At 42.1% G+C, this 12,257-nt stretch overlaps 1 pseudogene; it reads left to right on the top strand.

Annotated features, from left to right (window-relative positions):
- The first annotated feature begins 1,124 nt into the window (after positions 1-1,124).
- LOC144368955 (uncharacterized protein C2orf78 pseudogene) lies at positions 1,125-7,556 on the top strand (annotated as a pseudogene).
- Positions 7,557-12,257: the final 4,701 nt, after the last annotated feature.

The raw sequence follows: 12,257 nt of genomic DNA, 5'->3' as shown, positions 1-12,257 counted from the left end.
AGGAGCTGTCCTCAAGAAATTATAAGTTAAAGGAGCACAACAAAAATCCAGAGAGGGAAATTTTACAGTCAACTAAGTCTTCCACCTCTCTAGAGTTTCTGCTATTGCTCAGAGTTCATTTTTCAAAGAATCAACTCACAGAAAAAAAGACCCCTGCTTCTGCTAGTTAAGATAAAGTAATATCAATGTGTACAAGAATGCAGACTCAAGGCTTGTCCATGAAAAAATGTCTACAATGAAGAGGGATGGGGGAAGGAGAGCAGAAGAGAGTTACCAGTCTAAACTGGCCCAGCCCAGGCCAAAGAAAGCAGGGATCAATCAAGGAGAAACTAAAGAGAATCTTGGGCCACATCATTCCCCAGAAAATGCACTCAAGGAACTTCCCCCTAGGGCTGGGATTGTGGCTCAGTGGTAGAATGTTCGCCTAGCACGCATGAGGCACTGGGCTTGACCCATTAATAAAATCAAAGTATTGGGTCCATCTACAACTAGGGGGGAAAAAAACAACTTTTTAACCCCTTTCTGAATCCTTGAATACTGCAGGAACTTCACTAATCAAATCAACTTCTGTGGTTCCACAACCACTATACTTGCTCAAACTAGATGTCTTCCATCTCCAGGGATATTAACGGCATATGTTAATAGAGTAACGTATCACTATTACCTCTTATACTGTGAAGCATAATTTATAACATATTCATAATATTTTAATGAACATTTAAGAGGAACACAGAGATGATATCCCTAACACAAGAGCCTGGGGGAGGGGAGCCATGGGGTCAGCCCATTATGTCCCTCCTGCAGGGCTCACCTGCCAGAACTGAGCCATTGAGTTTCTATTATAACTTTCCTGTCACTTTCTCCACCCAATCAACTCTCTTGTCATTTCCCCCACCCAATCCCACCTTCTCCTTCGGAGTCTGACCACTCTATTGGCTACTTCATACCTTTAAACGGCCAGGTTTGTGACATCATTCTCCCACCAAACCTACTGCCACCTGCTAGAATCTTAGGCTTGCCATGTAGTTGTAAACAAATTTGAATCATCGCAAGTGACCAGTGACCAGTAACCAGTCATTAGAGTGGCCAGTAAACAGTGACCAGTGAACCCCATACTGGGAAACATGCATTCTCTAGCCTCAGCCACCCACACATCCTCTGGGGTGATCTCCTCATCCTTTGTATCTACAATTGATGTGACCTCTTCTCTGACCATGTCTGGTGAGTAAAGAAACTTTTTAAAGTTTTTCATTAGACTTTGACCTGCCTCAATTTACTAATGGAGTCAAAAGGGCTTAGAATAATAGGGGAAAGGATGGAACTAGAAATCTGGACACCTAATTTCATTTGGAATTTGACATGTACTAGGTATAGAACTGGACTATCTGACTCTCTCACAAAATCTGTTTCCTGATTTGCTACATGAGGATAACAGATTGCCCATGTTCTGGTCCCTTACTTTTCTTGCATCTTGAGGGGCATGTTTATAGAGAATGAAATCAGATTTCATGGTTGTATTGTTTCAACTGAAAGAGACAAAACCTAGGCAGGGTGGAAACCAAGAGGTTTCCTCTGTAACAGTTTCCCTTCACCAAGATTTCCACTTCAGTATTTCAAATTTAGTGCTGTTCATAAAAGGGACATTCACATATTTGGGAGTTTTCTGTTTCACCTAGGTGAAAAAAGAAATAGGGAGAGAGGAGCACGAGGACAGGGCTGGAAGGAGGCAGATGTTCTTGGGAAAGCAAGTTTGTGACTGTTTAAGCACACGGCAACAGGAACTCGGTGGAGGAAGAAAATATAAAAATAAAGGAGAAGAAAATGTTAGAATTATAGAGATGAAGAGAATGATGTTCTCGATGAAAAAGAGGTTGGTTAAGATGGATGTGGAAGAAAAGCAAAGATCTTATTTAAACCAACAGACAGCATAGAGTGAATCGTCCCAGAGGCTGGTTTAGAGAATGTTTAGCTTAACAGAACAGCAAGGAAACTAAGACTTCAACTAGGGTATCACTGGGGTAAGCAGGTTATCCGAAAAGTCACACTTGGCTGTTACACTTTTTCTATGACCTCTTTCAACACAGATGATGTTGACAGTTTGAACATGAACATGTTAGAAGTATGTTTTAGAAATGATTCTTCCTCCAAACATGCCAAGCAAAGTGGTTCTAGACAGAGATGGGGAAATGGCATTTTCCATGTCCTATTTTGTTCTGATTTTTAAACTACAGGGATATCTAAAAAATGTTTTGTCCAAACCTGCATCAGAAGGACACATTCCTTTCTGTGATATAAGCTGTCAAGGTGAAGCTGTTTTCCATCTTTACAACGTTTTCTTTTCCTAAAAAGACAATATAGAAATAGTCATTGATGATTTCTAAATTTAAGAACCAAAAGAAAGAACTATATAAGAATAAAAATTCAAGCTCCCATCTCTAATTCCGAGTTTATTTAAATAATTATGTGAAGACTTTTTGTTTTGTCTACATTTCAAATAATTGTTTGGGGCTGGGGTGTATTAATATAAAAGGGAGAAGAAAATGTCAGAAGAAAAGACAAAAATTGTTTTAAATTTGTTATTTTATTATACTGTGATGGTTTTCTCAGACTTTAGAAACAAGACTTTTCTCTAAATGTGATAATAAACTAGGCTTCTATGATTTTGTTAAAGCATTTTTTCTGTTTTTTTAATAACCAAAAGGATTATCAGAAAATGTATTTATATCAATTGAAATATCTACCTAGTGGAATTAATGCCTTTTATTTGGTGTTGGTAATCCCTAGAGGAAGAGAAACAAGAACAATAATGACTTTACACTTATTGTTTTTTTCTCTAGTATGTACAAAATTTCTTTCGTCCTTCCTTTTTTCCTCATTCCCTTCTTCTTTCCCTCACTCCCTCCATTTCTCTCTCCTTCCCTCCCTGCCTTGGTCCTTATGCCTCCCTTCCTTCCTCTCATTCATTCTTTCTTTCTTCTTTTCTTCTCTTCTCTCCAGTTCTGAGGATTGAACACAGGGTCTCATGCATGCTAGGCAAGCATGCTACACAAGCTATATCTCCAGGATATTTTATTTGTTTTCTCAGATAGGATCTTCCTGAATTGCCCACAGTGGCTATCAATTCCTGGTTTCCTGCAATCCCACTGCCTCAGGCTCCCGAGTGCTGGGACCAGAGGCCCAGCACAGCATGCCCAGATTCATCCAGGGTTTTAGCTTTAGTTTTCCCTTCTCCACGTGGCTACCCATCTGTTCTTTACTTTACTTCAATTTCTGTTCACTTTACTTCAAATTTGTGTTCACTTTACTTACAATTACACACATTTTTAGTATAGTTTCTCTGTCTATATGTACTGCTTGAGAATGCATTCAAACTCACCTTCAATTATGAGCTTTGTTTTGATTAACAATATTCACTAAAATCAAAGAGAAACATTCACTTTCATAATATTGTATGCATGATAACAGAAGTCATTTCTTAGCAAATTTGATATACATTCACTTTTGCTCATATCGATATGTTCATTATTATGTAGTCATTCCTTTTAGTTCTGAGCTGTTTTTGACTTTTGCTTCTATCTTTCCAGAACATACTGTAACTCCCTCCAAAGGAAACTTTTTGTAATATCTATTTATCAGTTGTAGTTCAAGACAATACTTTTATTTTATTTATTTTTACGTGGTGCTGAGGATTGAACCCAGGGCCTCACATGTGCTAACCCTAACGTTAGCCCCCTAATGCTGAGCCATAACCTCAGCCCTCACATGAATCTTATGTAATATGACGCTTTTATTTATGGATGAATTATCACTATTGTTATTGTTATAACCACACTAAAGATGAGTAACCTGAAGCTCAGAAACTTTCAATTTCTTTCAAGAAGCATTCCTTGAGAAACTGAATTTCAGGTAGTCATTTTCATGTAGGATCAGCAGTTAGGCTGAAAGAGGGCAAAGATTGACGCTTAAATTATCATTTGGATGGTAAACCTGAACTCTAGGAAATATCACGTGACCTGGAAAAACAAAAGGAGATACTAAAGATCACTGTGGTGATAGCAGTACGATTTTCTATGAACAGGGGAAAACAAATTTCTCAATCTCCAGATTTCTGCTCTTTGCAACAAGAGTCCTGGCCAGGGAGAAACTTTCCATAATCTGTTGCTGATTTTGAACAAGTCAATCTCACTTCCCTGACCCTTGGTGTACTCATTTGCTAACTGGTAAGGTTGGGGTTTCCTCTGAGTTTGAAAATGCTTCAGTTCTAGGGCAAATTCATGAGTCAATACTAGGGCAGGCTCAAAGGAAAGGTAGGACAGGTAGAAGGATGCTTTTAGAGAACAAAGTGTGAAGCAGACCACTTGGGACTTCTGTGCCCAATTTGAGAGAAAAGGCAGGGAATCAGAAGAGTGCTTGCAGCCATCCTAAATGGAGTGACTTGGGGTCTCTCAATGATTATTGGAATGAGGGCCTTCCTGATTACTACAACATTAAGATGATATTGTTCCTCAAATATTGTAAGAATCTGCCTGTCTCATCAATATTTTCACCACCCTCTTCTTCCTACAGAACTTTTCCAAAATTCTTCTTTACATGGAAATGCTGATTCTCTGCAGCTGTCTCTTCCTGTGGTGACCAATGCAGCTTCCCTGACAGGAAGTGTCTGCAACTTCTCCAGAGCCTCTGCTCCAGCTGCCACTTCAGCATGGTTACTGCCCTCAACCTGTGGCACCTCCTTCCAGCCACTCATGGGCAGTGCCTACCTTTATCAACATGCTAGCACAGCCATGGTGTCTGGAGTTACTGGCCAGCACCAGACTCCCATGGCACCTGCCCCCTATCCAAGTATTTCTGAGTGGTATATCCCAGGAAGTGCTGAAAAGAGCTCATCCTCACTCAGGGACTTTAATATGACTGTCACTGACCAGAATACAGCAGATTCTTCCCTATCTATGACATTCCAGTATGACAAAACTTCCAAAGCCAATGTCATGATCCCTGGGTATCCACTACTATCTGGTAGGCTCGTCCAGGTGACACTACCTCAGATTCCAAATCAAGGACATTGCCTCTCACTACCCCACCAAGAAGGAAGCCAGGTCTACTACTATGATCAAAACTCTCTGGGGACTCTGCTCTCTGGAGAACATGACCCCTGCCTGCAATCCTATGGCTCTGTGCCATATGCAGGAAGTAGTGCCACTGCCCCTCAACCAGAAATGGTGACAGTGCTGAAGGAAGTTCAGCCCACAAATGTCCTACCATCAGTCCCTACACCTGTGACCTACTACTCTGTGTCCACTCAAAGCATAGAAAAAACACATTTTCAAGGTGAGTACAAACAGCAAAAAGGGGAAGGAATGAGATTACCATTCGAAAGGAGGGTCCAGTTTTCAGCTGGTAACTGTGGGTCCACACATCCCTAGAATTCAAGTGCTGAGATTTTAACCACAATCTTGTTCAGCAGTCCCCATTTTCAGACTCTGTAAGACAAGCATGCAGCACAGCGTAATGGCCACCCATGCATTTAAGAGACCTCTAGGAGCACACGGAAGGAAGCGGCTGTTCACTATTTTTGCACTCAGTCCAGCTACACAACCACACTATAAATACATTTCCCTAATTTTACTTTGGTTTAGAAAAATACATCAACACATATCAGGGTGTGACAGTTTAATTGTCCCTTAATTGACTGCAGGATTTAACCTCTGTATGTAGAGATGCTGTCCAAAGCAGGAGTCCAAAACCCCCGACCATTCACATTGATCTCATGAGCATCAGCTCCACCCTCTCCTAGGTCATGGTGTTAAGTGTTCTTACATTCTGGGGAGAGTGGAGAGAATTGAGAGGCCCCTATATGAGAGCGAGAGACTTCATGAAAGAGTTTTTCTGGGTTTCCCACAGAGGAGACAAGTGCTCTACCGGAAACCCATGCTGCCATGGTGATGAACCAGCCCAAAAGTAACACTTCAAGGGATCACCTGTAACTAATATGCAACTCTTAACAGATATCTGTCAGTGGTCCTTAAAAAGAGCTAATAGAAATGCTTTCTCCACAGTTGGTGGTTCCCCTGAAAGGTGTGGAGCTGGGAAGGGGGAGCATCCTACTTACCATCGTCCTTGATTCCTTTGCAGGGATGGAAACTTCCCTAGGGATGGAGGCTTCCTTGGGATTGCAACCTCCAAGTCAGACATTTTGTCTGCCACAGCCTCCAGAATTCTCATACATCTGCAATAACAGAAAAAGCCAGGGGCAGGAAATCACAAGTGCCTTAATGGGTCCTAGTGATCCAGTGAGGAACAGAAAACATAAAGCCTCAGAGTCTCCTCATGGAACTCCTCAGGCCAAAATGCAGCTAAGGGACCTAGAGTGTGCATTAGGAGGAGAAGTTGCTCACAGGGATGCAGACAGCAATAGGGCCAATGTGCACACGGCCAAGCACTGTAAGAGCAAAGCTCAGAAAGCTGCATCCAGCAGGAACAGCAAGGCTAAGGGCCATAAGCAAGAAAAGACCAAGAGACCCAGAGCAAACGACTCCAAGAAAGCCGAGGAGAGGAAGCAGCCAGGCAACAAAGTCGAGGCAGAAGACAAGCCAACGGTGCCCAAACTAAAGCGGAAGAGGAACCAACCTGAGCTTTGCCAAGAGTCCTTTAAAAAGCCTCGGAGCTGTCTCGGCATGCACATGTTGGAGTCGGTGCAGGTTTTCCACGCACTGGGGAAGAAGAATGATAAGAAAACTGGGCTCTCTTCCTCCCGGGCCCTGGGAAACTCAGGCAGTACCCAAGACAACCGTACATGCCCAGCTATGAAACCATGGCTGGTGGTTAAGGGTCCTGAGAAATCACAAGTCAAAGCCCAGAATCCAGATATCGGTGCTGAAGGAGAGGGTCCTGCTCCATCCATTGATGAGCCTCCACCACCTGGGAAGGTAAAATTGGTACCTTTGCCTTTTCTGACCCAGGAGAAACCTCCACCTCGACCAGCAATCAATAGGAGGCCACAGTCTCTGGCCTCACGGAGACCCACTGGGTCTTACCCTGCCCAGCCTGGCCCTGCTAGCTCAGCTCAACCCATGGCAGTCAACACATCCCAACCAGCTACTGCCAACCCATCTTGGATGCGTCCTGCCAAGCCAGCTCACCCCGTTTTGACTCATGCCATTCAGTCAGGTGTGAGTGCTTCTACCCAGCCTAGTGCCCCTCGGTCTGCTGCTTCTGGGCCTGCACCCTACAAAACATCATCTTGTACTTCTCTTCATTGGCAACCCGTTCCCAGGGTTGGGACCCAGCCCCAGTCACAACCACCCAAGCCTCAAAACCAATATCTCCTCCAAGACTTTGCCTTACAACCAATTCCATGGAGGAAACCTAATGTTCCTGGGCAAGTAGTATCAACTCCCATCACCAGACACCAGAGGCCAGAGCGGGAAGCCATGAAGAAGAAGGCTCAACAAGAGCGTGAGAATGCTGCCAAGTACACTGCTTTGGGGAGAGTGCAGGGTTTCCTTGAGAGGGAAAGAGAGATGGAGTTTTCTCGCTACTATGGCTACATAATGTAAGAGCTGCTAAGATCAGTGGTGCCACTTAGGGACCAAATAGTTTTCCACATGTATATAGATAGAGTGATACACATTTATTCTCAGATGCTTTCAACGTTTAATAAACTTATACAAATAAATGTAATATAATTCACTAATACATAATAAAGAGGCCTTCTGGTACCATTGTTAGAAAATAAAGAGGCCTTTGGGTCCTACATGGGTTCCAAATACTCTTCTCATATACACATAGATAGATAGATGAAAATTTTTTCAGAGTTGAAAAGGTAATATAGTTTAATAAAGAAATGCTATAGTATTGATAAGAGGGTAAGTAATAAAGAGGCTTTATATTGCCATTTGAATACCAAATAGTTTTCCACATATATATACAGAGAGGTACATAGATACAAAAGTGTTCACTTATACATGTTTAAGACTTAGTATACTTGAATAAAGAAATGTAATAGTATTCTTTGAGAGATAAGTAATAAAGATGCTTTCTGGTACTGCTTGGGCATCACATAGTTTTCCACATGTGTAGATACAAATTTTATAAATATGTAGATACAAAGATACAAATGAATTCATTCTAATATATTTTTAAAGTTTAGTCAAATTGAATAAAGAAACTCCATAGAATTGGTTAATAGATAACAAAGAGGCCTTGTGTTAGCACTTGGCTATCAAACATTTGTCCTCATAGACATATGAATATGTACTCATTCCAATATACTTTTCAAACTTAATAAAACTGAATAAAGAAATGTAATGGAATTGATTAATAGATAATAAACAGGAATTTTCAGTTTGAATGGCTGTTAAGTGTGGTCTATTTTGGTAGTGGTGGGGATCACAGCCTGCATGAGAAGAAAGGAACTCAAATTTGGCCAGGATAATAGAAGTAAAGGCTAGGAATGGGGGAAAGAGGAAGGCATGTATTCCAGCACTAGGAAGGCAAAAAGAAGAGAGATGTATGGGTTTACTGGAAGAATCAGGAATTGGCAAAATGGTTGACCAGTAACACAATGTTTGAAACTAGGGATAAAATGATAAAATGTCAAGCAAGTTGAAAATGATAGGAGATGGGTTCAGGTTGACCAGAAGAAATGCAAAAATCCAATAAAAACCTCTCATGGAGAATGGCCTAGTTTTTGGTCTACCTGAAAGGCATTTTACAAAAGAAGATTCAGGGCACATCTCCACCAGGTTTGGGTCACTTAAGATCCTAGCTGGGAAAGGTGAATACAAAACACGGGAAATCTACCAGCGGTGGTAGAGGGTTCACAGTTACCCTGAGGGAAGGTGATAACCTGGGACTTGGCCAAGTGAACTCAGCAGCGTGGGGCCCACCCAGAACATGGCCTGGAGTAAATCACCATTGACTCAACACCCATGCACCAGGGCAGCAGAGAGGCACTACTTGAATAAACCTTCACACACAAGGCCAGTATCACTCTGACAATTTACTAATGGTTGAGAAGCAAGGCCTCAATCTGAGGCTTGTGTCCTCAAGTCCTCAGTGTTGGCAACGGCCCCCTGCAGGCAGCCAACCTGGTTTTCAGAGCACAGCATAGAGATGTTGGGGTAGAGGGTGAAGGAGAGAGATCACACTTGAAAGGGGGTTAAATACTGAACTGAGAAGCCTGTCAGGTCCTCTTCCATTGATTCTGGTAAGCGCTGTCTTCAGCGACCATTGCCATGAACGGAAGCCCACAAGAAAAACATCACTCCTTGGCTTCCATCTCCACCCAATGCAAGCACAGTGTGCATGCACAAAGAGAAACCTGCCAACAGCTGCAGGATCCAGCAGCCCCAACAACTTTCACCCATTCCCTCAAAATTGCCAGTCACCATCTTCACCACTCTTCCCACAGGAGTCATCACCTTTTCCCTCATTTTGGAAACTTCCAGAGATATTTAACCCCAAAATGTATGTATCACAATTTGTTAAATTATCTGACCCACAGATTTGAAATGTAACCTCTATGACATATTAAATTCCTATGTGTATTTGCATTCTCCTTTGTAGGATTTGCCTGGCTTTCTTGCTTTTCCTATTTACCAGGTCTCTGGAATATTTTTCATCATGTGTTTCATTTTTTTTTAATTCAGTATTCTTTCTGAGAGTATCTATTACGTTCATTCATGTTTTCCCTTTTAGATTAGTCTTCTTTTGATTTCTACCATCTCCTCTAATGTCCATTTATGTTGTTCCTTTTTATTATGAAACATAAAACTCAACATTTAGACCATTTTTATGTGGATAACTCTATAGCATTAAGTAGATGCACGATGTTGTTCGAGCATTATCCACTATCCAAATCCAAAACTTCTCACCATCCCAAACAGAAAGCTATATACATGATATAATTTTCCATTCCCCTCTCAGATTCTGTCCTATTTTGCATTGCGTGGCCTTCTGTTTTTTAGCTAGTTTTGAAAGAGTGGGCTACCATCTGATGTGCTTGGGGGGTTCTTTTCTGACTTGTTTTCGTCCTCTGAGAGGATGCTATTCTCCTTTTTCTTAGAATACCTGTATTTGGGATTTGGTTTCCTTCTTTTCTTGCTATGCACTTTGATGCAAAATTCATTTTCTTTGTAAAAGTATGGTTGAGGATAGAGTTTCTTATGTGATGGAACTGCAACTTCCACCTCTCCTTCGTCCATGTATTCTTCTTCCCTCCAGTTCTGTCCCTTCTCCATTCTCCCTTTGCTCTCCTCCTTCTCCTCCTCCTCTTCCTTCTTGAAGTATTAAAAACAGGTCGACTTATTTTCTAAAATTTTCTCGCTGTTTCCACAGGGAGGTTTATCCTTTGTGTCTATTGTTCCTCCCAGCGATTTCTCCTCTGGATGAGGCCTTTTCTGAAAAGGAGCGTTCTATGTTCATTTTTCAAGACACGTTAGGTTCTGGACAGCATCAGCCCTTCCGATATGAATGTGGAACATTTGTACTTACAGCTGCTCCTCAGTTTCCACAGAGAATTGCACCCAGGACCCCTCAAAGACACCAAATTCCATAGAGTTGAAGAGAGACTGCACACATTCAAATTATCTAAATCATCTCTAATTACTTATCATAACTACAATGTAAATGCTATGTAAATAGCTGTTGTACCATATTGATTATAAAACGTATAGTACACATTGTAGGACACCTACTGCACTCACTTTGGGGTTGGCCAGAACCCCTCTCAGTTTCAGCTGCTCTTCTCCTGCTGGCCCACAGTGCTTTGCAGGAATGCCTGCTGGAGCTTTCAAAGCCTCCTGTCTCCCATTTCCTCTGCTGCAAGGGCTGCTGCCAGGCAGGTCTGGTGCCTCCTGCTGGTGGTTTGCCCTATCCTCTTGTTCTGAGGTCCCTAGAAAACACTGTGTTCTCTACTTTTGTGGTAAATGCTACTCCAGGGTTTGGCTTTCTCTCATCTATTTCCATGGCCTCTAGGCCAAAGGTATCTTTTGTTTGGGAGAATCTCTTTGTTTTGGGAGACTCCAATCTGCACTGCTGCCTGCACCTTTCTGAAATCTTGATGGATAACATAATTATCTTAAATTGAGAACATTGCAGGTTTCAGTTCCCTGAAGCAGAGCTTCATTTCCCCCAAACTAGGTAACACACTGAGGCAGACTGTGAGTCCCCTGTAAAGACCATGGCACCTGGTGTCTTTGCTTGCTATGTTGGTGTTTGAGTGAGAAGCAATCTCAAGGTTCATGGGGGAGGGATATCTGGCCACAGGAAGAGGGAGTAGTCTGTAGGACAGGTGGAGAATGGGGACATGGCCTCTAGTTCAAATGTGTCTTTCTTTTCTTTGTATCTTCTTTCTGAACACATTTGAGAATCAGTCTCCTATTTGCTCTCCTTCCCTTGCGGGTGGGGGCGGGGTGTCCGGTCTATACACAGTTTCCTTGTCTTCCTTAGGGTCATCTTTCCAGTTGTCCAGGCCAGAAACCTTTGACATTCTTTGACTCCTTTCTCTCTCTCCCAATGACACACTTGCAATTTTAGTAAATTTCATCTGCCCTCTCTTCACATCACATCTAGAACCTACGCACTTCTAACTCCATACCCCCATTTCTGCTCTAACATAATAATCCCTAACCATTTTCTGCCTTTCTCTATCCATCATAGGGGACATGCACATTTTCCACAAAAAGACCAATAGATGGTAAATACATAACTGTTTGTGAGCCAGATTGTCTCTGTCTCCACAGCTCCACTCTGCACTTGTAGCATGAGCGTGGCCATGCAAAATAGGAGATCACATGGACATTAGCTGTGTTTTAATAAAACTTTATTCACAAAAACAGGCTGTACTGCTTCACAGACTCTGGCTCTGCCTGATCCACTGCTATGCTCCCTTTCATTCCCTCCAGTCCAGACCCCCTGAGCCCACTTGATGTTCCAAGCCTAAAAAACACTCCTCACCTCTTTCAAGCCTCTTCTAAATTGTACCTTTCAATGAGGCTTTGTCTGAAACTGCAATCACCTCTCAGGGTTTTTCCCTTCCTTCCATCTGATTCCCTTCACCAGGGACCACATCTCCTGTGGTGTTGGGAACCTTTCAATACACTGTGTAATTTAATTCTATGTTGTCTTTATGATTTAGACTTTCCATAATCCCTTGGCCGTCAATTCCTAAAATGTAAGACCCTTGAGGGCACAAAATTTTCTCATATGTTGTTCATTTCCATGTGTCCCATGTCTTAAACAGTGTCTCAAAAATA

This window comes from Ictidomys tridecemlineatus, chromosome 12 (genome assembly GCF_052094955.1).
Source record: "Ictidomys tridecemlineatus isolate mIctTri1 chromosome 12, mIctTri1.hap1, whole genome shotgun sequence".
Lineage (NCBI taxonomy): Eukaryota > Metazoa > Chordata > Mammalia > Rodentia > Sciuridae > Ictidomys > Ictidomys tridecemlineatus.
This window is presented reverse-complemented; position numbering and strand designations above follow the sequence as displayed.